Consider the following 13,437-nt stretch of genomic DNA (forward strand, 5'->3'; position numbering starts at 1 on the left):
TTATTACGTCCAATTAATATATCAAAATAGCGTTTGTTCTGTGGCAGCCTCATGAAATGTCAGTCTTTCTAGTCTTATGATGCAGCACAGTAAAAAAGCACTTATTCAGGAAATCTTGAAGCACTGTCCCACTCTATGTTATGCGTCTTCTCTAATCTAAATTAGCAGCGTAGTTCAAGAATTATTTGTTCAAAGATTACTAAAAAATAGAATTTAAGCAACCACTATTTCTTACTTTAATTTATTTGATTATAATATTGTTTTGTAATTACCAGACAAAGCAGTTTCTTTCCAAAAAGTATTTACTGGCAGAATGCATGTGTCCTTTTTCAGAAAAAGCTCTCATCATTTAAGTTGGTTTAATCTTGAGGAACCAATACCGCATTCAAAGTTTACACAGAATGCATATGAGGCATTGAGAGAATTTCAGTTACACCTTTTCTCATAATTCTGCAGGTTTTTTCCCTTGCATTATTTAGAAATGAATTGCAAAAAAGAATTTCTGATTAATTCTTGAAAGTACACATCAACAGACTATGTATTAGATTGGGGGGTGGGTATTGGAAATCAAAACAAAACTCACATTTAGTCTAGTTTACTACTGAAAATAGCTTCAATGCCACAATATTCACTATTATTTTCCCCCAGGTAATAAGCTTATTTTCCATCTCACATATCAAATTTTGCAGAGGGACTTAAGCCATAGTCCAGATCATCACAGAACTAATTCCATGCATAAGCAGGCTCTGTATTTTAGATTTGGTGCCTAAGAAACATTTTTTCCCCTCTAATCTAGTCTTGCAAACTAGTAAAAATATATATTCATAATGGAAACTACAGTCTATTAATAATGCCTGAAAACATGCAGCTTTTCTACATAATTCAGGCTTATATAAAATAAATATCACTTTGGCAGTTTCATCAGTGATTTTCATTTTTGCTTTATGAAAATAGGAACTGAGTTACAATCAACCTCAATGTGAACTCATTTACAGAACGTAACACAAGCGTTATTTTTGTTAGTAAGTCAGAAGTTAAGTGATCTGAAAATCCTGATTTTAAATGTGTTCTCAATACAAAAATAAAATAGTGTTTGACAAGAAATGAGTTCTCTCTTCTTTACAGTTACATCTTAGGCAGCAGTTACTGAACTATCCCCCTTCCCCACAGGGCGCTCACTCCTTTCCCAACCCCAGAGCCCCAGCCTGGGTTTAGGGGAAAGCAAAGGGTCTATTGCCTATATAGAAGTCAGAAAGTTCCATTTCAATGGAGCTGTACAGATCATAGAACTGCCTAGGTTGGAAGGGACATTTAAGACCATCAAGTCCAACCATCAACCTAACTCTGACAAAACCACCACTAAAGCACCATAAAGCACCCTAAGCACCATGTCTACTCGTCCTTTAAATACCTCCAGGGATGGCAATTCCACCACTTCCCTGGGCAGCCTGTTCCAATGCTTGATAACCCTTTCTGTGAAGACATTTTTCTAATATCCAGTCTGAACCTCCTCTGGAACAACTTGAGGCTGTTTCCTCTTGTCCTATTGCTTGTTACTTGGGAGAAGAGACTGATCCCCACCTGGCTACACCCTCCTTTCAGGTAGCTGTAGAGAGCGATAAGGTCTCCCTTCAGCCTCCCTTTCTCCAGGCTGAACAACCCCAGTTCCCTCAGCTGCTCCTCATAAGACTTGTGCTCCAGACCCCTCACCAGCTTCGTTGCCCTTCTCTGGACACACTCCAGCACGTCATTGTCTTTCTTGTAGTGAGGGAACCAAAACCGAACACAGTATTCGAGTTGGGGCCCCACCAGTGCCGAGTAGAGGGGGGTGATCAATTCCCTAGTCCTGCTGGCCACTCTATTCCTGATACTGGCAAGAAATCATTGGTCATTGGCTTCAGCAGTTTACAGAGGAGGATCCTCTTCCCCTGGGCTGGGCTGCTCTTTCCATCCATCTCCTGCCCTCTCAGCTGCCTCCACAGTTGTAGATAACACACTGCTGCTGTGGGAGAAGTGAGAGTCTGCCCTTCCCAGAAATTTGGCAAGACTGACAAATTGTAATTTGAGAAAAATCAAAGTGAAACACAGGCAGCTGCCACTTCACAGAGTTCAGCTTAATACAATATTCAAGAGATACTGAAAAATCCTTTTGTAGACAGAAGGGATCCTCACAGCCAGTATCAGAACTCCTTTAAAAGGCAGGTCAGAAAATTACACAGCAACTGATGCTTTTTTCTGGCCCCCAAATAAAAGAGTGTAACTGTGAAAGGCTGCAACACAAAATTTGAGCCAAATATCTTTCAAACAGCTCACTGAGATCCACACAGCTATCATACATAAGTCTCCACTGTAACCAGATGCAACATCCCTGCTCCTTTGATGTAAGGTGGGAGAGCAAGCTGTTGAGAACCCTTGGAGATGTCTTCAAGTGGAATGAAGCATGTACTGCTTCGATCCCCACAACAGCCCCTCCTGCTTCAGACCCACTCACAGAGTGACGGAAAGATTGGTTTGCCTTTCTAGAAAGATCTATGTTATTCATCTCCTAATAAAGGATGCGGTGAGAAAGTTTGGGAACCGTTGAGTCCTTTACACTAGTACCACCTAAGAAGGCTTTCACCCAGTTAATAAAAAATAAGGTTGCTGATCTTATCGCTAAACTTCACAGAATGGCAGTGCATTAGTTAAGTATTTCTCTGGCTATAAAATCCTCTAATGTGTGAAAAGCCCTCTAATTTCTCCTTTAATTTTTTACTTTGAAGTGGGAAAGCCACTCATCTATTTTCACATTATCTAGAACAATACTGCCTATCAAAAATCTATTTTAAATAACCAATTTTAACACCAATTCAAAACAGCTAGCCAAACTCTGAGGATTTAAGTAAAGATTTTCATCTCATTTCACATATGCAGCCTTTAGTTATCTTTCTAAACAGAGGTTGTCTCACTTGTCTTGTAACCATTAAAACCTCTTAGGTTGTAAAACTTCACACTAAATTTGATTTTTTTTAATGAGTAAAGTATCTTTCCAGTTAAGAATATTAATAAATATATCTAAATGAAATATTGCTAATTCTGACTCTGAAGATACGTTAGAAAATGGTGAATCAACACTATTTTCATGAATTTGCAGTGCGATAAATTAGATCAGATAGAAACTTATGGAAATTCACATACACAAAAATTAATTAACAAGACTAGAAATACTCAATATATAAAGAATTCAAAAGAGATTTTGCATTTTCAAGTAGTTATGTTCAATTAATTACCTTCTTTCCCTCAAGTCACTCCTTTCCAAAATGTGTATTTTAAGTATTGAAAAACAATTTCACTGAATAACACACTACTTCACTTTGTTAGAAGAAATAATAACATGCACCAGGTGCAAAATGAACCAAAGGGATCATAAGCATCATATTACTCTTTCCTGTAGAAAAGCAAAGTTTTGAACCAACTAGATATGTCACGAAGGTAAAGCATTTGGACTTTGTGAAATGCCATTTTCCCTTTTACAACTTCAAATATCTGGTTTAAATTTCATCTTTATTTAAGAAGAAAATGCAATATTTAAAAACTATCAGTACACTACATCCATTTCCTTCCAGAATTACTTCATAGTACATCCTGAAGGAGGCTGTCACGGACACAGAGTAGGACCACCAAGATTTACCTGTGGCAATTTTCTGTCCTATTTTAGATCGTTATTTGTAGGAGCTTCTGGTTTTGTCTTTAAAGTACTCTGGTTTTAGTAAGTCAGAATAAATCATCCTTTCAAGCTGTACTTCACCTTCTCTCAGAATAAGAGGTCTCTTCAGAAACAAGACTATATGAGATTACTATTCACAGAAAATAAAGGACAGCATTATCTTCTATTTTTATCAGAGCTCTGCCAAATTAATTCGTCAAAAGAGAAACAGCAAAAAAAAACCAACCAAACAAAAAAAAAAAACACACTTTGATTGCAAACTTGCTCTTCCACTACTTTTTCCTTTTTTCATTAAGATCTTTGAGAATTGAAAGCATTTTCTTATTCCATACAAAAATGTTCAAGAACATCACAACTGTAAGGAAAACTCTGCCACTGCCAACCTTGTCAGTGAAACCATAACTCAGCTCAATCACAAGTTTCTCATCTAATTTAGCACCTGAATAGTGACTTTCAAGACAAAGCACTCATAGTATAAACCTTAGATTTAATGAAAATTACAATACCAAGGGAGCAAAAAACTGAAAACCTAGATTTGTTTGGAAAAATAGGAGTCAGAAAACATTCAGCAAAATCGATAATAAAGTAAAAACACAGTAAGAAAAATCAAACCATTACACTCTGATTAGTTGCAAACTTTTTTCTTGTGACACTGAAAAGGTCATTGCTATCTTCAGGCCATCAACTGCAGTCAATTAGAATCATGAAGTTTATTGTCTATCACTACCAAATTACCATCTGACTTCACAAATCATTAAGATCTTAAACCACAGAAATATAAAATGAAACCACAGGGGTAAAGAATGTATGAGCAGAACCACATCTTTATGTTTTTATATCCTCTTTATGGCTTTATATCTTCCATGTATCTGAATATATCAGTATGCAGAACATTTTCTCTGAAGAGGCATCCAGATAAAAAAAATGCCAGGTTTATGGTTGTCTGTGTAACTTAAGGCATATTTTACCTACACTACCACTTAAGAGGTTGTTACATTCTACAGATAAAACCATACACAATCATAACTCAACATAGTATACTACTCATGGAAGGGAACAGTCTGCAGTTCTTCTGGAAACCATGCATTTGGAGTTTAATGACTTTCAAGAACACATTTGTTTCCAGAATGTCTATGTACCGTGTAACATCTTTCGTTTGCAAAAAAAGATCAGTTTTGTACAACTATAATAACATACCTCTGTGCACTATCAGCTTAGCTTTTCAGAGCCACTCACTGTTGGTATCATTTAAGCTATGATACTAATTACTCACCTGGCAAAAGGAGGCGGCCATTCCTTACACATGGTCCATGTATCATTGTTAAGGAATGGTTGGGAGAACAATATTATAACTTATTTTGTCATTGTTCTGAAATTTGGGCAACAAATATGCAAAGCGCTCTCAAAGCGAAGTATCTAAACCATACATTGAATCCACAGTCATTATAAAGGGACAGCTCTACAGCATTTTAGTTTTAAGGCATACTGCTGCTGGCATGAACCTAACTCTTCGGTTACTTTGCCAAAGTATGCTTTCAGGATTTTTCCTGTAGAGCTCAAGAAAAGAAAAGACAAGACAGCATGACTGAAGTAGTTTGTAATTGAACTTTCATTTGGAATTTCATTTGCATTTTCATTGGATAAAAAGCAACAACAAAAAAAACCCTCTTCTTTAAACCCAAGCATTTTTCTTCTGGAAATTTGACATGTTTATTGCAAATGTGAAAGGCTTCTCTAAATGAGGTCAGAATGCTTTACAGTGGAGACCAACAGAAATTTAACTAGAGAGATCACAATTATTTTTCCTGATCACTCGAGAAACCAACACTGAAATGGACACACAAGGGTGAGGTGTACTCTGAAATGCTGTCAACTACACCAGGGCCGCACTCAGATAAGCCTTGAGTTTTTGACTGTCACAACCATCAAGGTGCTTTTACGATAATCATTCTTTCCTAGGGTAGTAAGAGACAAAAATACATGGGTATGGTTTTGAAACCACTTCAAATCTGCATATGGATTATTTAGACCAGACAGGAGTATACTGTACTGTAGATAATCTACAATCTTGGCAATTAATCTGCATGAATTTATATCTTTTATGCCTGTCTGAAACAAATAACCACACTTTCTGCTTAAAAACACATAGAAATACTACAAAAAGCATACGTGATTGCTGAACAATGGACAGCCTTGCATAACTGAGGTGACCGGCAATATGTCTACATGCCGTGATGAGATCACAGAATGGTAGGGGTTGGAAGGACCTCTGGAGATCATCTAGTCCAACCCCCCTGCTAAAGCAGGTTTGACAGGAATGCTTCCAGGTCGGTTTTGAATATCTCCAGGGAAGGAGAGTCCACAACCTCTCTGGGCAGCCTGTTCCAGTGCTTTGTCACCCTCAAAGTAAAGAAGTTTTTCCTCATGTTCAGATGGAACTTCCTGTGTTCCAGCTTGTGTAATCTATTAACTAATGGCATTTCCCGTGAATGAGTATATGTATCTTTCAGTAAAAGAGAAATGAGACCTACAATAGTCCTTCAACTTTCTTTACAAAATAGCATTCATGAAGTTTAAAAGAAAAAGGCTATGAGTAAACACGCACCTTCTAAGAATGACCTTCACTAGCCACAGGGTGGCAGAACTATACTTCAAGGTAATCTATACCTCCAGGACAGCGACGAGACTTTCAAAGAGTCTTTTTTGGCCCCACAGCATAATTACAATAGCACAAAATACTTTCTCTGTCTTCTGTGGGTGGTTTCAACACCAGGAATCAGAGAAAAAAGAAAAAAAAAAAAAAAAAAAAAGAAAAAAGCCAGTACCTAACAGTACAACTAACTGGCAGTTCTCCAAACACCAGGTATTATAAGAGGTTATAAGAGGTTATTAACAGGCCTCCATGTTTCTATTTTAACAATTTATTCATGTGATACAGTAACCAATCACAAAAAAATCACTATCAATATCAAATCACTATCAAATTTACCTCATATTGTGAAATTAGCACAAAATTTTTCATATAGATTAACAGGCCAAAGGAATCCCTAGACACTACTTCTTGGAAGTGTAGATAGTTTCACCTACATGCATCCTCAGAAGGGAATGACAGGTTCATCAGTATTAGCAAATTCAACAGTTCCAATGCTGGTTCCATTGCCCATACAGCTGGCTAGCCCACATCTGGTCTCTCATGGCCTCCAAAATAACGTGGCCACATCCAAACAACTAATGGGAAAAGTCACCAACTAACTCCCAAGCCATGCCTGGAAATGTTTTGGGAGAGCACCAGATGGCTCAGGTCAAGACCTAGCCAGAGATTGTTGTAATGGTCTTCTGATAAGGATGTTTGAGTTTCAAGCTCTGGCCTGGAATGGGCCATGCAATGTTACTAGCACAAACAAGGCTTTTAAATCCCTGCACCAAACACAAGTGTTGTGCAAGAACATTCAAAGTTCCAGCAAACTCCTAACATAGGAAACATCTTGGCCAGCTTTATAAATGCATTTTTCTCTATTTATTATGTTTTGTCTTTCATAAATACATGGAAACAGGGAGGGGTGGAAGAGATGTGGACCAGCAATTAATGAACATTAAAAAAACCAATAAGAATTGCACATATGTAATTGGAGATCCTTTGTTAAAGTACACACTGCTAATTTAAAACATGCTTTGTGCAAAGTTAAAATTTCCAGTCAAATGAAGGACAGAAAAGGGCATTCAGAATCCTCCTTTATAACAGAGTTTCTGGATTCTTGACTGTGTTTTTGGACAGAAAAAATAATCTGCCATTTAAATCAAACACTAAGGTATGGAATTCTGCTCTGAAGGAACAGGAGTTGCCTTCTGGCCTATTACAACATAACTGCTCACCACTCTTCAATGTAAGAAAACAAAGATACTTAGAAATACCTTTCTGCAGAGAGAAGAGGGCATCAAATGTCTTCTAACAGCTTTAAGCAAATTGGGCTGGGAGTCATTCGTCTTGATGATGAAACAGATTTGGATGAGGCCAAGAGGAAGATGAAGAGTGGAAAAGAAGATGGAAAAGGAAACAAAAGACAATGAGGAGCAAGCTGGTGATGAAGACCAGGTGAGACAGCTGCAATTGTTTCTTGGCTTTCCTCTTTTGCAAAGGGGGAGGGGAAAGAGCGGAATAGTGCACAATACTAAAACCAGATGAGTACCTGGGCAAAATAAGGAGAAAGGATGGATTTTTCTACAGCATGATCACAGGAAAAGAAGCCAGAAGTCAGCCGGGAATAATTCTAATTGCTGGGCAAGAAGGCTGAATGCTTAGTTCAGGAGTGAAAACTAGGAAGGCACAGAGAAGAAAGACCAAGATCACCAAGTTTCACATCTTTTTTGTGGAGAAGTATCTGCAGAACACTTGCCTTCACTTTCTGCTGACTGTGCTGGATTATAATGAATAATATCTGACAGCTTTCTCAGGCAGCAGAGCTCAGTGCTAATGGTTCCAATTATGCCGTTGTTCCATGCTGTCAGTACAGCTCTTCGAGGTTCTTTTTTTTCTTTAGTTTACCTTTACAAAAGCGTTAAAAAGTTACATGCCCACAAAGCTAAGAATGCTAGAAAAGGAAAGAAGCTAAGTGCTCCAGTGCCCAAATTGAAGTTGCCTATGATCATTTGACTACATGGCATGGGTATTTCTAATTCCAACACTACCTAACATGCAAATGTTTGATTTTAAAAGAAAAAAAGCAAGGAAAATTCTTCTCATATGACTTACATTTGTGTTAAAAACAACGTCAATAAGGGGTAGCAATATTAGGAAGATACATATGCACTCCCCTAGGACCCTTTTTCCACGCTTAGATTATATTGAAACGTCTTTAAGCCTGGTTAATGTCATTCCAGCATAAATTCTTGTATTACAGTGATGCCTGTATTACTGTTGAGCTGCAAGCTGCTTTAAGTACAAAAGGAATTTTCACATATAGCTTTTCATAGTATTCACTTCTAATTGACTTACGTGTTTCAGTAGGAGTGACAGGACCTGAAGTTAGCTAGAGCTTTGAAGTAGATCCATCCACTTTAGACCTTTTCCTTACAATGAACTCAGTGATTAAAACACTTCTACACTGAAAAGCCAGATTTGATTAAAATATTAAAGTCTAGTTTGAAAGAGAAAATCCAAACTAATTAGATGACCAGAATAAGTAAGACTTACAGACAAATGTATTTCTGGCCATTGTTTGTGGGCGAGAAGTAGGGAAGAGAACGGAGAGGGCTGCCCATCTCCACATTTTGTTACACACTGCAATCAAGAAAGCTGTAAGCAGTCAAGTCTGCACAGTCATCTCTGCTTTTTGGGAATATCCTCTTTCATTCACATAAAGCCTGAAGGCATCTGCTCCCTGCTCCTCACAGTGGTCTCTTACAGTCTCGTCCCTTGCACTGAATGTTCACAGCTCCTTGCTGCACCTCTCTTTTCCTGCCAGACCTATTTTCCACGTGGAAGTTCTCCTTCCAGGATTATCAACCTGGAAGGGTTGGGTTGATCGCTTCTGCCACCTTCTATCTGCCCCACACACTAATCACACACCATCTCTTCTGTGATAGGAAGTTATTTAATTACCCTGCAACAGTAAGTGGCAGAAAGAGTTTTCCTCCAAAAGTTTTTCTCCTCCACCTTGTAGTAGACTATCCCAATTACTACTACTTACTACTACTGCTACATTTTTGAAATATATTTCAGAAAGATATAATCTGACAGGATGTATAGGACAAACCAACATCTGACTTTGTTTCTGTCTCCTAGAAAGAAACGGCTGTGAGATTTTGTAGAGGACTTTTCCGGTATGAGTTATACATACATGAATGTATTGGCACTGTCACAGTTAAACATGCAGCAGTAACTGTAAAGATGCTCCTGTATGTTGCAGTTCTATGCTCATCTTTAGGAAGAAAGCTTTAAAGTCTTATCAGAAGGAAGACAAGATAGAAGAGGTACATATGTCATCTTCAATACTGCTTGCTGCATAGTAGTTACTGTCTCACAAAATTATGATCTGGGGCATGCAAAATCTGAACTTTGGAACTTGCACTACTACAACTGCAGCAGTAACCTCTTTCAGCTGCCTTTCTTTAGGGGTCTCAGCATACCTGAACTATACTCCTTTTATTCCAAGCTTTCATTAAACCATCCAAAAGTCTCATTCAGAAGCATTGTAAGCACCACGGTTACAGACTAACAAAGCTTTAAGCCTATGTCATTCTGGAAAGACACTGGTTTCCGTACTACAGTCCCTCACTTGGTATCCCCGTAACAGATGGTTTCTTCCAGCCCTTCACCCTGTTTTACACTACCTTCTGCAGATCAAAAAAGCATCTGTTGTTTAGAAAAAACAGAATTTCTATCATGTGCATTATTTTATTACTATAGACCACTATTTCTTTCATTCACTGCCTGTAACATATTTACAGTCACTGCTACCTCTATAACCTTAACTAGCTAAGCTAGAAAAGAACACAGATAAGCCTCATCTGGGATGGGGAAAGTAGCATGGAAGAAGTCAGAGGGATTTTTTGCACCCCATAGCCAAAGATCTGCATGAGCTTAGCTATATACACAGGTCTGTAAAAAGTTGTAACTGGACGAAGGAATGTTACCATACCAACAGAAGGAAAATTGCTCTAACTCAGGAGGGGTATCAAGGGACAGATTTACTAGAGGAACTAACCATAGCCTTCTCCCTACTCCCTGTGAGTACAACCTCCTACAGCGTGAGCTTCTGAAGCATTAAGATGGCTGGAAATTGTACGGATCCCACCTCCTGCCAGGGGAAGCTGTGGTTCACAGATCTGCTAGGAACATAAAGGAGAACATCAGGACACCTCATCTCTTACGTAGGAAAGCAGTTGAATGCCCTGTCCAAGTTGATGGTAGAGCTAGTGCATTCTTTTCCTCCAGGGACTCATCCACAGCTTTTATTCAGGCTTTGCACAATACATCTAGACTTCATACCAGCATGTTTTATTGAAACAGGAGATTTCTTGTTTTCTCTTGTCCTCTACTCAACATACTTTCCATTTCTAACACAGACTTTAATCTGTGTTCCATACCAGCTTCCTAGAAAATGTTCTGATACTGACCACTGTCGTTAATACCCAGTGTCAATCCAGCAAATAAAAATTCCTCTCAGAGCAGAAAGGACATGGCAGGTAGGAAGGGGAGGTGACAAGAGATACAGTCTAAAAAGACTCATTTTGAGGATGCATATGATGCATTTTATAGTGTGAGTCATGCCTTTGACAACGTGCTTTAAGAAACTCACTTTTAAGATAATACCTTGTACTAAAGTAAAAGATCACTCTAATTAAGCTCTATCAATTAGGTTACTAGAGAGACATTTGAGTTCTTGTTTGCAAACATCATATTTCAATGTGTTCTACTCTTTTTCAGAGACAATACCAGAATTAATACTTAAAACCCTTTGGGTATATATAGATTTCAAGACAGACTGGATGGTTTCATGAATTTTTTGCAAATCTTCTATGAATTCACTAGTCGGATATGACTAGCATTAGGTGTTGATACATTTAGTAGTCAAAAGACAGACCAGGAACTGCATCATCTGCTGTCACTTCTCACCAATAACCTCATCTCAGTAATGGAAATGTGTAGAGTATGTCTGCACTTTCTGAGTACTTCTAACTGGAAAAACCTACACAGCTGTATTTTGTATCAGCTCTGCTTTTAAGCTGACCACGCAAGAAAAAGTACAGTTAAATCTCCCATTTCCTTAATGCTTGTGCAACAGCCTGTACATGAAACTTGTATTACAGCCCTGTTTTCAAAATAGGAATTCAACATTCTGGTCCCAGCTCCCAGCACAGAACCGGGTCTCCTCATCGCCAAGACATCATCTTCATGACTGGATTATGGATACCTATTCTTACTCACTCTACTTCTGACCCAAAGTGCACGTTCTTAGTGGGACAATAAGCCACAATAGCAGGAGGGAATTGAGAATAACCCCATGCGTATCTAGTTCTGGTTCTAGTCTGACAGTTATTTTGCTCTTCGCAGGTGAGAGAAACAGTTTTGAATGCCCATCACAGCAAGGACAACTGAATTCAGATCCATTATTAGGCAAGAGCTGCGTCAACAGTTCTTAGATTATTTTAATAAAAACCAAGAGAAGCTAAATATCTAAACGAAAGAAGTAAAACACTTTTTCTGTGAAACAACTTCCTGCTTAAATTCATAAGGGCACTGTGAATGTAGGCACCTGTGAAAGGCTTTGTAAGGCTATAGCTGAGTGCTTACTTCCATAAGAGTGAGGAATTTTAAATGCATACGCCTCTGATTTTTTGTATCAGCTAAACTAACATACTGTTCCTCCCTTCATATACAGGCAAACAGCTGGTGGCTTGTTGAGAAACCTTGTTCTATGGCATCTATCACTACCCAGACATTAAAGTGGGAACTTCAGCAAGTCTCCAGGGTTTGTGAATATCGCTCCTAGAACTAAACATACAATGATTTGTGGAGGCAGTCCCAAATGCCTAACTGAAGTTTGTGCCAGTCACTAGAAGACCACTACATTTGGGAAAGCTAAACACTGCCAAGCATAATTCCTTGTACACAACCAGAGCTCAGCTTTTGCCAAGATAACATCTGTATATGTGACAATGTAAGCAACAATTATTTAAAAGACTGTAGGAGCACTTGTTTCTGAAATAACATATATTCTTAAAAATTACAAGGGTAATAATTACCTTGTTAAAAAAAACAAATCACTAAATGCTACAAATAGCTATACATAATTCAACTTAAAACATCACTTCTTCTGTAACTTAATGGGCAAAAATTAACACATGTGGAATTCCATCTGAACACAAGAAGGCACTTTTTATTCTAAGGATGGTTGAACATCAGAACAGATTCCCCAGAGAGGTTGTGGAGTCTCCATTCTTGGAGATATTCAAAGCACCTCTGGACACAGTCCTGGTCTCCCTGCTCTAGCTGACCCTGCTTGAATAAGCGGGCTGGACAAAATGATCTCAAAAGGTCCCTTCCAACCTAGGCCATTCTGTGCTTTGTGGGATTCTCTGCGGTACAGCTGAATATAGTGTATGCATGCAGGATCATATTAGCCCCATATGTCCTATTTATTCCACATTCCAATCTTCTTGAAGAGATTTTATCTCTCAAAAGGAAACAGAAGGGGCAAAAAGGGGAAATTCTATCAAAACCATAGCGAATGCACATGCCTCCACATCTCTCTTCAAGTGTCCTGGTGCAGCACACTTATGAGTTGCAGCCTAAGAATGCTTTGAACTCCTGACTAAAATTAATAACAATCCAAAACAAATGTACTGTAACACTAAAAAAAAATAAAATTTGTCATAAGCAAGAACTTTTGTTCTTTTAAAGGACAGGAAAACTCAGTAGCAATTCTGGTGCAACTGCCATTTATATGAAGTTTGATGATTACTTCAGTCTTCAAAAAAGGCAAGAAGGAGGCGCCGCGGAACTACAGTCCCGTCAGCCTCACCTCCATCCCTGGAAAGATGATGGAACAGCTCGTTCTGGGTGTCATCTCAAGGCATGTGGAAGAAAAGAAAGCTATCAGAAGTACTCAACATGGATTCACCAAGGGGAAATCATGTCTGACTAATCTGATAGCCTTCTATGATGGCATGACTGGATGGATAGATGAGGGTAGGGCAGTACATGTGGTCTACCTTGACTCAAGCAAGGC

The 13,437-nt window shown here is 38.4% G+C and overlaps 1 protein-coding gene across 1 annotated transcript in view; it reads right to left on the bottom strand.

Moving 5' to 3' along the window:
• The window catches only part of KLHL32 (kelch like family member 32), a 130,172-nt gene that overhangs the window by 102,301 nt on the left and 14,434 nt on the right, over nt 1-13,437 (bottom strand). The gene's annotated exons all lie outside the window — the stretch shown is intronic.

Source organism: Rissa tridactyla, chromosome 3 (genome assembly GCF_028500815.1).
Source record: "Rissa tridactyla isolate bRisTri1 chromosome 3, bRisTri1.patW.cur.20221130, whole genome shotgun sequence".
NCBI classification, from domain to species: domain Eukaryota; kingdom Metazoa; phylum Chordata; class Aves; order Charadriiformes; family Laridae; genus Rissa; species Rissa tridactyla.